The sequence below is a fragment of the Marmota marmota genome, unplaced genomic scaffold, assembly GCF_001458135.2.
Source record: "Marmota marmota marmota unplaced genomic scaffold, marMar, whole genome shotgun sequence".
NCBI lineage: Eukaryota > Metazoa > Chordata > Mammalia > Rodentia > Sciuridae > Marmota > Marmota marmota.
This window is the reverse complement of record NW_026000153.1, coordinates 17,292,481-17,304,632: the sequence shown is the minus strand read 5'-3', so window position 1 is coordinate 17,304,632 and position 12,152 is coordinate 17,292,481. Positions and strand designations below refer to the sequence as shown.

Genomic DNA, 12,152 nt, shown 5'->3' with positions numbered 1-12,152 from the left:
AAGATAAAACATGGCCCTTATAATATTAGTTAGAAGGTAAACAGTTAAAAACTGTTCAGAGGGCAGTTTATATATATATATAAATAAAGTTATATATATATATGTATATGATGTATATGGATCTTAAATATGTTTATGTTCTTAGATTCATTATACAACTTCTAGGAATTTAAATCAAGGAAGTAACCAGAGATGCACTGAAAAACGTAAAAAAGATGTCTGGATATTAGTAATCATCACAAAGTTTTGAAAATAACTTTAAAATACAATAGTAGACCGGTTTAGCTATGTGAGTGGTGCATATCTGTAATCCCAGCAACTAAGGAGGCTAAGGTAGGAGGATGGCAAGTTCAAGGACGACTTTAGCAATTTACCTACACCCTGTCTCAAAATCAAAAAGAAATAAAAAGATCTGGGAATATAGTTCAGGGGTTAAAAAAAAAGTATTCCCCCCACCAAAAAATAGTAAATGGAAAAAAATAGTAAATGGGTTTAAAAATAAGCAATTTACTTGATAGATTACTGCCCAGTCATTGTTTTCAAGAACTAATTTGGCCATTGATAGTATACAACATATAATGATGGGTGAAAAATATCATTTTACAAAATTACAATTCAATTGCAATTTTGTTTTACACATACACCAAAATTTTAATAGTTATTTCTGAATAAGATGATCACATGTGATTTATATTTTTTAAATTTTCAAACATTTTCTATATTTTATAAAGAATAAGTATTACTTTTAAAATGAGGATGCATGTTATCTAAAAGCAATGATCTGGGGATCAGGAGTGGCTAGATGAAGAAAAGGTGCCCCTCCTCGCTATCTTTATAGGGTTTCCTTCTATCCAGAGGCACCAGAAGAGGGAGCCTCTGCCTCTTCCCACTAGCATAATAGATCAATCACCTGGCAGGTCTGGAATATTCTACAAGCCAGTAGGATTCACTTTCCCTGGTGGTCAAATTTTCCAGGTCTTTCAGAAATATTCATAAAAGGATTACGTAGTTTTTAAGTAGCCTTGTGAAAGCTTCCTCCAGTGGTAGTATTAACAAACACTCTGTGTTAATGATTTGTGCTTGAGAAACCCTTTGCCCTGGTTCCACGTAGGCAGCTGCTGGAATTCAGAAGTATCTCTGCATCTGGAAAAGACCGGAGCAAAATATGGATATACTCGAAGACTTTGCCTTAGCATCCACAAAAAGTTTCATGGAAACGACCAGTTTCACAAATGCAACCCAAGGGGCTGATTTAGCTACCAACAAGTAACTGTACCTGAGATCTCTCCTATGCTACTTAAAAAAAAAAAAAAAAAAAAAAATGTGTGCTATTCTTCATGGTACCAGTTAGGGGCAGCAGATATCTTGGCATTCTTTGTCACTTGAAGGAAGCTTCCAATCTGAAGATCTTAAAGTTGCTATGTATTATTATTTTATTTACTATGTTACATGGTCTGGCAGTTCTTTCCTGCACCAGCATATCATTCTGGAAGCCAAACCTGCCTCCTAGTCAAGTGTTTATAATTCAATACAGAGCAAAGGTGAACCTAAGTAATAAATTATCCTATATAATTACTGCATTCTGCAATAGCTGAGTTTCATCATTATCTAAATATTACAAAGCCACAGCCTTCTCTTTTGGTCTTCTCATTGTGTCTCTCATGCATGCCTAAGTAAGCTTTATTTTGACTCTTTAAAATACCCTCAGGATGGGACTGCAAAAAAGGGGATGAGTGAAGACATCTATAAAATGGCTCTGTAAGGGCCCCAAGATGCTGGTTTAAAAGGATGAAGCACAGCTCTGACTGTGGTAAAAACATTTATTTTTCCTGATGCATATAATATTATGGAGACACACCTTTTCATATATATATATATATATATATATATATATATANATATATATATATATATATATATATGCATATACTATATATGTATATATATGTATATATATATTCACTATCAAATGGCCCAACAATCTTGTCTGTTTAAAAAGAAATGACAATAACAAGAAGCTGAGCTCCTGAGAATCTTTGAGTCAATGTCTTTTTTTGATTGTAATCGTGTGCCTCTTTCAGTTTTCATAAGTTCTTCATAATTAGTAGTAGGTGGGAAACAGGACCACAAAGAGGTAGGCTGACTTACAACTTTCAGCCAGAGACATAGCTGAGTGTGTGACTGGGTGTCCCCCACACCAGTCTACCCTGGTGGCTAGTCACAGAATGTGTGTGCATCTCTCCAGAGCACTACAATGCTAGACACAGAAAGTTCAGTTCAGCCAGCAAAACTTTTTAAGTAAAAGAACAGAAATAATGCCAGTGAGCAATATTTACTGGCACATTCTATAAGCCTTACATGTATTAATTCATTTATGCCTCACAACAATCCTATCCGTGAGGGAGGTGCATTACTATCAGCATTTACTAATCGGGAACCGAGCCGCTGAGAGGTACAGTTATTCACTTAGCATCCTCCAGTTTGAAAGTGGTGAATCTTGAATTTGAATGCAGGTTATCTAACTATAAGACCCATACTATTAACCACAACCTTTTACTACAACTACAAATGGAGTCTTTACATTTCAAAGCCCAGGTGTGCAGAGCCATGCAAAGACCATGAGGCCATGCAAGGCAGTGCCCATCTGGACCCCCAAGGTCCTCTTTATGATGGCTGTCTTCTCCAATCAGATGTCACCACCAGGATTAGAGAGAACCCAGAGTCATCTGAGATGCTCTCATTCTAGAAACTGCCTCCATCTCAAGCTCAGCAAGAAGCTATTTGTAGGAGGACATTCCTTCCTGGAACAGGACCCTTAGTGAGATTTGGCCCTTCCATGTCTGCATCTGAAAAGCTAAGCTTTTCTCTGGGAGTTTGAATTGAAGGTTAGGGATGATTGCTCAGAGGGGGAAAGTGTGAAATGGTAATCACTTTCATATGACACTTGAGAAATGTTATAATAAAACTGAGTAAATTGGAGCATGAGTTAGCCGGTCCTTTGCCTAATGATGTCACCCACTTTGTGCTTCCTCCAGCCTATGATTAATAAAAGGGGGTTATTACAGTAACTCACTCCTAGTGGGCAGCAGTGACGTCAGCAGCAGCTGAGCAAACTGACTGCATTTAGTCGTGCGTGTGTATGTGGGCATTTTTTTTTCCCTGTGACTAACATGAAGCTAGCAGCATCTAATAAAACAAAACCTCCTTGAAAGTTGAGGAACTTATTGGTTGAACTCTTTTCTACAGGGAGCACCATTTTAATTATTCTCATTTCATAACTAAATGATGTTGAAGTTGGCCATAATTAATATATTGGCTTACCTCCCCCATTTCATTAAGTGATCACAAATTAACCCCTGGACTTTGGGAGAGATTTGCTGGGAATTTTTTTCCTTCTAATATAATGGCTCTTCTTTCATTTATCATTCTATTCCATATTTCAAGAGCAGCTCAATCCATCTATGACAAAGGACTGTGGTCAGATTATTTCTTGAAAGTTTAAGGCTAGTTGTAGAATTCAATGATTCCAGTGAAATTCCCCCAAAATATCGTACTTACAGTTTGCTTTTCCACGTCAATTGAGACTGAGAGAAGTCCTACTTGCTATTTCACCTTTGCAAACTTGACCTTCCTAAAATTAGAGTGGAACACCTGGAAATATTTACTAATTGAGCTGAGCTGTTGCCAGAATGCCCGGTCAGTGTACGTTCATGAGAGTACACAATGCTCGTGGACAGTGGCACTCTGCTCTTGCTGGCCTGGACGTGCCTGTGAGCTGCTCCCACAGAGGGTTAGGACCTTTGGACTCTATTAGGACATGAGGGAGGCAGCATACTGATAAAACACACACACACACACACACACACACATAGGGCGGCACTCAGGCTTTTCCGTTGGCTTTTGCCCTCCAAAGCTATAATTTGGGAAGAGGTCGTGGGGGTATCTTTGTGGATAAGCAAAACTGGATTAAAATCAAGATCTCTGCTCTTATCAATCCAATGGAATCTATATGCTAAATCTCTGTGTTCTCAAATCATCAACATGGAGCTTATTACCCGAGGGGATCCAGGTGAGAAAAATGATTATGACAATCTGTTATATGTTCCTTGGGGAGTATTTTTCAATAGTCTTCTGGGGAAATAAGAAGATCAATTGCTGTAACAGATGTTTCCTGATTGGGTTAGAAGTGAGTTATGACAAACAATTTAGAAATACATGTTGGTTAAGAAGAACTTTGAGAGCATTTTTATTCAGTTGAAGTTAGTGTGTGTGTGTGAGGGGGTGTGTTTTTGTGTGTGTGGCTTTTATTCAATATATAATTCTCTATAGAGATTGTAAGTGATTATTGATTATTTTACTCAATATTGAGTTTTTCGTATGTACTAAATGGTTGCTTCTTGGGAAGAAATCCAGGCATTTCTGAATCATATGGAAGTTGATTGAAGCCTTTGGTTCCAAAATGACCATTTACCTGAGGAGACTGTGAATCATATCTTGGAGGAGATGACAAAGTGTCGGAGTATCTAAGATGTTCCCCTTGTGGCTCTCTTCATCTTAAAATGAACTCTGACCTACCTTCTCCTTTCTGCATGACCCAAGTTACTCAGGAGCTAAGCCATGAACCAGGGAAGTTAGTCCTCGTCAGCTGCACAATAGCATTTCACATGAAAGCTAGTTTGATCCAGGAAACTTCCCTTTTGTGAGTTTCACCATTTGTTGGTTATTATTATTTTCTGTGATGAGGGATTCTTCTCTATATCTTCCCAGTCCTCTCAGGAGAGCAACACCTGGAGGAGCATGGCTTTCCTTTAAAACCCACCACTTCCTTATGAAAAGGAAGGTTAGAGAATATAATGTTCCTTGGAACAAGCATTAGGATTTAGCCAAGCCCTCTGCTTTATCTCTTCAGATATTGATTGTCTGTCATTCCCCTAAGGTATTAAACAAATAAAATCAAGCTATATCATATATATTTATTTTGTTGGTTTTTTTATATTTATTTATTTGATTGAGAGAAAGGCATGGTAGTCTCATGCTTGTGAATTTGACTTCAGGGAATTCTCTGTTGCATGGATTTATCTGATACTGAATTGATAAAATGAACAACCAATTCTCCATTCATTTACTCTTTTTCATGAGTCCGTTGCCTCCTAACAACTTAGGAGTGGGCCAGCTCATCTTACTTTGTTGCTGATCACCAAGATCCTACTTGGGGTTTTTAACCAAAGCAGGAAATGCATTTGAGGCCATACAAGAAAGTTGGTTGGATTAACAATGTGCGGTGAGGAACTCTGGTATTGGTAGTCTGGTGTGGGTTTCCAGAGGTCAGACAGCACATTTGCATGAGAAAGCAGAATCACTTGAACTATTAATATTTTGCATAGCTGTAATATTTTTGAGTGTTACGAGTTGGATTTCCAAAACCTCTTGCAGCATGGATGGAAAGGAAATTAGATAAAACTTTATCACTCTAAATCAGGATTTCTCAACTGCAGAACAATTGACATTTGGGCCAGATCATTCCTCTGTTGTGGGAACTGTTCTGTGCAATGCAGAATGTTTAGCAGCATCCCTGGCCTCTACCCACTAGATGCCAGTAGCACCTCCCTACCAGTTGTGAGAACCAAAAATGCCTTCCAATGTTGTCAAATGTCTGCTGGGGAGCAAAATCACCCAGTAGGAAACCACTACTCTGGGATGAAGAATAACAGTTTACTTATTGGATAGTTGTTCTTTTTTCTTTTCCTAATTGTTTTAGTTTGAGCATCTGGTACATCCTCTCTAACCCTCCCTGCCCCAGACCCTTCAGACAAGTGCATTCCCAAATACTTTGAGAATAGGTGCTCTTACAGAACACAAGGCCTTGTGGGATATTCTGGTGATTCTGAGAAAAAAATGTGAGGCTTAGGAACTGAGTTTTGGATTAACCATTTCTAACCTTGTTGTTCTGGATGGATTTGGAAGGAATTTTAATGTTTCCTTCTCTCCTGGTTTTCAACTATTCATTCAGTGATTTAAGTTAAAGGCAAAACAGCTTCCCAGTTTAATTTTGACTGTGAAATGCTAATCCATCTTTGTCCCAAATCTTTCTTCCTAACATTCAGCCCAAGCTATGTTCAGGCACACTGTCCAGGAAACAGGCAGGGTTTGCCAGTCCCATATTCAATTTAAACTATTTGATGAAACCCTTAGGCACCAACTCCTGCAATCTACTGCAGCAAATACCATTCTGGATCCTCCCCACGTTTTCTGGATACTGCGCTGCTTTTCTGAGGGAGTCACCACTCACCAACCAGGCCAGGTTTTCCTGCCTGAGCCCAGAATAACTCAGCTGCTAAGAACACCTCACCAGTCCTTTTGATTTCTCTCCATAGTCACGTTTTATGTTCAGTTTCCCAGACGGGATGAAGCAGAAATCATGCTTCTTTGGAAACAGATTTTTCCATAGGAAGGAACTAAAACACCCTGACTCGTCAGCAGCCTCTGAACACCCAGCCTTGTGTCATTTAGCTGAATCAGAGGACAACTTCCCAGTCACCTGCTTGGGGTGTTCACATCTCCTGGCTTGCATTTTTTTTTTTTTTTTTTGACTGAATCACAGCAATCCGTGAGCAGCAGCTAAAATAACAGGGCCATGAAAAATGCCCCCCTTTTCCAGGCCTGTCTCCTTGTTCCAGGAGTAGTGAGGAAAGAGACCAATTAATAGCCTGGATGGAAGCCGAAGGACATACGGTTTGCTTAAGAAGAAAAGTGAACATTCTTGCTTCTTGATCTATGCCAACTTTGTATGGGGACAGCTGCTGCCACGGGTAAACACCACTACAGTACAGGGTTAGCCATGCCCCTAAGGTATGTGTCACCCACCGCAAGCCACGGGCCAGCACCGGGATGCAGGTCTGTCCCCCATGCACACAATTGAGCTCTTATCCTCAAACGAACTTTGTTTTTTGACCAGCTCGCTAATTGTGATTGAAAACACCAGCTCCCCAGCAATGCACAAGCATTGGAGTTAGCAGCAGCAAGACAGGCCCTAATTGCTCCATTTACATAAAAGTAGAAACATACAACTTCTAAATATAAATCTCTGGCACATCTTTCCTTTTGCAATTACAGTAAAATAAGGTACCAGTTTCCCTCCCGGCTCCTTCTCGCAGCAAGCTGCTCCACCGGGTTCGCTAGTGGCTGCTCTTCGAGGCGAGCACAGAGCCATGCAAATGCTCCAGCGTGGAGTTGGGAGCTTTGTGAAGTAGCCAGTAAATCAGACCGCCTCCGCTAGGTGAATAACGCGGTGGCAGCGGGCCACTCTGCTAGTGCAGAAGCTGCTAGGACCGAACTCCACACTGAGAAAGGGGCCAGTTTGCGGGTGCGGGTGCGGGTGCGGGTGCGTGAGCGCTCCCCAGCTCGCCTCTGTCCGCTGGGGAGCCCGCCGGCCCCACTGCAGGTCTTGGTCCCTGACATTTGCTGTGGTTACAGTCCCTGGCACTGAGGGCTGGGTTCAGAGATTCCCAGCTGCACTCACTGAACAGTGATTTTTTTTTTCCTCCCTGAATTCTTTAGCTGCCAAAAGGGGGGAAAAATCAAGAGCTGCTCTTAAAAGAAGTTGCCCTTGCTGGTGCTCAGGGTAAAAATAGAGGCGGCCGCTTGGAACGGCTTGGCCCTGACTCCAGGCATCCCGCGAGCTGGGCTCGAGCAGCGCGTTCCGGCGTGATCCCTGGAAGCTGCCAGCAGGTGTTGCTCAAGGTACAGTAGCAGGGCCGAGAAGCCGGGACCCAAAGGGCCTGGGGTGTGGGGAAACTCTGGGGGAGGGGGCAGGAAGTGAAAGAGAAACCAAACCGAGGAAGGAAAAGGAGATTCTTGTCAGGAACTGAGCTGACCAGCTCATGCCCTGGGCCCTTGAGTTTGGCAGGGAAAAGCTAATTCCTAGTCCAGAATATTCCACAGAAGCTATTTTAACCTGCCTGCTTCCACTACCACCCCCACCTTGATTTGTACTGAGTGAGGAGGCTTTTCCACTGTGGTTTAGCTCTGAGGTTGGGATCCAGGTAGAGAATGACATCAGAGCTGCTAGGTGGCATTAGATGGCCAAGGTGGTTTCAGAGCCACATATATGGCATGGCCTCAGGGTCCTGTGACACAGATGTTTCAAATGAACCTCCAGTCTTATTGAGAACATCACTTATTATTTTCTGAGCACTGGGCTTGACCCTGCAGTTTAGTAATATGAATCCCATTTCATAGATGGGAACGCTAAGGCCTGAGTTTACCTGATGAGGGAGCATTGGAACTGCGGTCTGATCTGGGTTCCTCTTCGGCCTCCGCACTATTTTGGGGGGGGGGAGGGGTATGGTGGTACTTAGCACAACAGGATTCATGCATCTGCCAGGGGGCAAGCTTAGATGCACTGGATGCCATTGATCTCCACTCAGTATCACCTCCCCCTCCCACCAAAATGGGGAAGTTCCTTTCTTATAAGGGGTTTCAGTTCATCCCACTCTACACTGAAGGGCAGACGTGGAATTCATCATCATTGATTCTGTTTCTGTCATTGCCACTCAGATCCCCTCTCTTCCTCTACAACCGAATGACTTTATTTCCTACTTCAGTTCTGCATATGCAGTTCTTAGAATACTTTTCTCCCCTCCTCCTCCACATACAGCTAGCACCCACACTTTCTCTGTATCTAGCCAAGAGAGACCCTCTCACACAGAAAACTCCTGGTGTCCTAAAGGAACCTGCTTCAGACACACATCAGGAGGCCAGAGCCTCTATATTTTGCTTGTGGGCACAGTGAAAAGTTTATTTTATGCATGTTAAATCCTGCATACAAAACAACATATCAGGTCATATGGCTTTCATTAGCTCCCAATTTTGCACATTTTATCCAACTTGTCATGGGAACCCTGCTTGTGCTTCAGTTATACTCCTTCAAACAACCCTTCTCCATCAGACTTGTCTGAGGATTCCCCCCCTCCTGTGTTATTTTTGAGACTTGCCAGTGCCCTTCCTCCTAAACCTAACTTTACCCCTGTTTCAAGGAGCATTTGCCTCTTTTCATTAATCTCATTTTATATTTGTAACAATTTAGAAATCATAGGACTTGAAGTTCTGGTTGAAAAAAAAAAGATGTGTGATTTTTTTTTCCCTAGTTAGAATGGGATTCTAAAGACCTGGGAAGGATACTTATGAAGTTCATTTGCAGAGAATGAATATTTCCCAAGTTCTTGGTGATAAATGATTTATGAAGCAGGCATTCAATTTCAAGATGTAAAATAATAGTGCGGGTCAGGGGAGGCAAGACCATCACCGTATGGGTATACATATTTTCCCTCAATGAAATAGCTATTTTTAAAAAATTAAATTACAATACCTATAAAGAACACTGTGAATTTTCTTCCTGTAAAAGACAATAAAATACTCTGTAAATAGAAACAACCTCACAAAGTAACAGATGTTTTATGTAAAGACATAAAACTGAACCTGAATATAACGAGACATGTGTGTATGAGTAGTAAAAGTTGAAAGTTGGACATTTGTTGAGATCTATTTAATTCCAATATTTTTGTAAAAGGTAGACTAGTCACAGCCAGGGGTTTCACTGGCTCAGTGCATCACCCTAGTAGTGTCTCAGAAGCCAAGAGGGATTTCCATTAGATAATGAATTATGAAATGTCTCACACTGGAAAAACCAGTAATCTGCTGATGTCATTCTGATTCTAACCAATCCCAAACAAAGCCCCAGCCCTCCTCTGTTCGAGTGGTACCAATGTGTGAGTGTACAAATAAGTAGTACAGTATAAAACTTCACAGTGCCAATACCATGAAGAGGAACTCAGACAGCTCTTACCACATGATACAAGAGCCGGCTGGTGAGAGAGAAGGGACCAGAAAGGTAATGCTTTTTCCTTCTTACTTATGAGCTCTTTGCACATTCTGAGTCAGAATGGATAGGAAGAATTTTACAACTTATTGGCACTTCCCTGGGCATTGTAATCTGTACCTTTTTAATTTTTTTTTTTTCTATTCAGGCAGGTTAATACAGCTTTTAACAGTCCTAGAGCATGCAAATAGATTATGTGTTTATACAACCCACTCAGCACATATATACAAGTACATATGCCAAAGAGAAAGCTATTTTTAAGAGTTACATTTGCAAACAGTAAATTCAGGGAACACACACATACTCACATGCAGAGAGAATCCAAATATTGATAAGTTGCACTTATCTAAATGCCACTATTAGGTCTCTTGAGTTGTTTGGAGTCATTAAACTTTTAGTTCTATTTCAGACTCTCTTGTAAAACTTAATTGGGCTGCAACAGGCTTTGGGTACTGTATCTGTGACTCCAAATAGGTGGGCAATGTTAAATATTAGACTACAATGATGTTTTATTAAACCATTATAATGCAAATACCCCCTCTTCCCTCATCTTTTCACCATCTCCTGCTAAAAAACATGAGACTTCTAGGTAATGTGGACAAAGTCTTATCCCCAATAGCAGAGCAATTAATGTTCCTGGAGCTGAAACCCCAAAGATGTTAGAGAGCCTACTACAGAGAAAGTCTTGCAAATAGTTGTTTTTGAAAAGGGGACAGCCTGTGCAATTCAGAAAAGCACTGTTACCTCTGCAAACTGTAATTTTAACTTAGTGTCACAATTTTATCGTTATCTCCCCCTTGTACTCAGATCTTATGTGTGAAGTAATACTTATTAACTCTTTTCCAGCCAAGCTACCTTGCTTGACTAGAATGCTCTGAACACACTAGGTGTCAGATATAAGCTGACTGTAACTACAGAAACCAAGAGGGTTTATGTGTGGGAAAGAAACCGAGAAGGAAGGAAAGCTTTAACAGATGGACCCCTTAAAGATACTTCTGCAAGATAAAAGCAATAAGACAGAAAATGAAAAAAAGGAGTTGGGGGGGGGTGGTAAAAAAAAGCCTCAGAAAGGCATTGTTTAAACATGCACATTTTTCTTTTTCTGTGAGCACTAAAATCCATGATGATTTCATCTAGGCTGTTCCTTTGAGGGAAAAGAGAGCAGTGGAGGAGTCTCTCCATGAATGTACTGGTCAGGACTGGGCAGGGGACAAGCTGAAAAAACTATCACATGACAGAGAAAAATAATTTGCCAATATATTTTAGAGATTCTTTCCCCATAGGGCCAGTTATTCACGTCATACAGTACACTCTTTTTATGAAAGAATGTGGGAAAGGCCAAATGAATTTTGTGTTTTATCTGTGAAGTCGGGGCAAGGGGTGGTAGGCTGTAATTTGTGAAAGGGGGCAGCAAGAGAGAGGAGAGAGAAAAGTGCTTCTTAGAACTTAGACATGTTAAGTGCTGCCTGTCCTTTGGCTCTTTCTGTGCCCTGCTACATTGCCCAGTTAGGAAAAGTAAAGTATGTTCTATGGCCCCAAACAAAAGTTCTGTTGCGCTCCCTCAGATCGCCAGCCTGGGGTTGAAGACCCTGAACATTTAAATATGAATGAATGGGGGAAAAGGAGCCACTCTGGATTCCCTGGGGCAGAACACACAGTAGCACGCCCCTGGGCCCCTCTCCCCTGACCTCTGCTACCTGTCAGCCCCACCTCAGCCAGGTGGGTGGGTCATCACCCAGGGCAGTGGAGGTGGAGTGGAGGGGCTGCGGGGGCAGACTTTTCCAATCAAACTATCCCTGTGGATTGAGATAGTGCCTTTGGTTGGGGTTTTTTTTTCCCCCTCCAAAAAAGGAAGAAGGTGAAGCAAGGGGACTAGGCTGAGAAAGAAAGAAAGAAAAAAAAAGATAATAAGAAGAAGTGAACAAAATGAGGAGAATTTATTGTAGAGGGAACGTAGAACCCCCGAGAATGGTGATATTTGAAGAGAGGTGTGTGAGAGGGAGCAACGAGCAGAAGGAAAGCAGCCTGTCAGAAAAACGGGCTGTCCCTCCCTCCCTCCCTAATCACAGCCTTTACTCACAGACAAACTCCCTCCCTCTCCCATTCACTCACTCACTTAGGGCCAATCGTTCTCTCTCTCTCTCTCTCTCTCTCTCTCCTCTCTCTCCTCTCTCTCTCTCTCCCTCTCTCTCCCTTTTCCCCCCTTTCCCTCTCTCTTCTGTCCCCCTCTCTCCTCTCTCTCTGTCTCTCTCCCTCCCATCCTCTCTCTGTCTCT

General features: G+C 41.6%; 1 protein-coding gene and 1 long non-coding RNA gene across 13 annotated transcripts in view; one reads left to right on the top strand and one right to left on the bottom strand.

Moving 5' to 3' along the window:
- The window catches only part of LOC125611537, a 98,864-nt gene that overhangs the window by 79,604 nt on the left and 7,108 nt on the right, over positions 1–12,152 (bottom strand). For 7 of the 10 annotated variants that reach the window (XR_007341728.1, XR_007341731.1, XR_007341722.1 and 4 more), the window contains one exon: positions 911–1,143. The exons of 2 other annotated variants lie outside the window; for them this stretch is intronic. This is a non-coding gene — a long non-coding RNA (uncharacterized LOC125611537). Of the gene's footprint in view, positions 1–910; positions 1,144–3,558; positions 3,756–12,152 lie in introns of those variants that run through there. One more of the 10 variants, XR_007341727.1, reaches the window with a different exon arrangement.
- Positions 3,879–12,152, top strand: part of Inhba (inhibin subunit beta A) — a 24,115-nt gene continuing 15,841 nt past the window's right edge. For 2 of the 3 annotated variants that reach the window (XM_015490248.2, XM_015490247.2), the window contains exons 1-2: positions 3,879–4,069; positions 7,558–7,740. The gene's annotated coding sequence lies outside the window, so the exon portion shown is untranslated. Of the gene's footprint in view, positions 4,070–7,557; positions 7,741–9,807; positions 9,890–12,152 lie in introns of all 3 variants that reach the window. The other variant, XM_048786488.1, reaches the window with a different exon arrangement.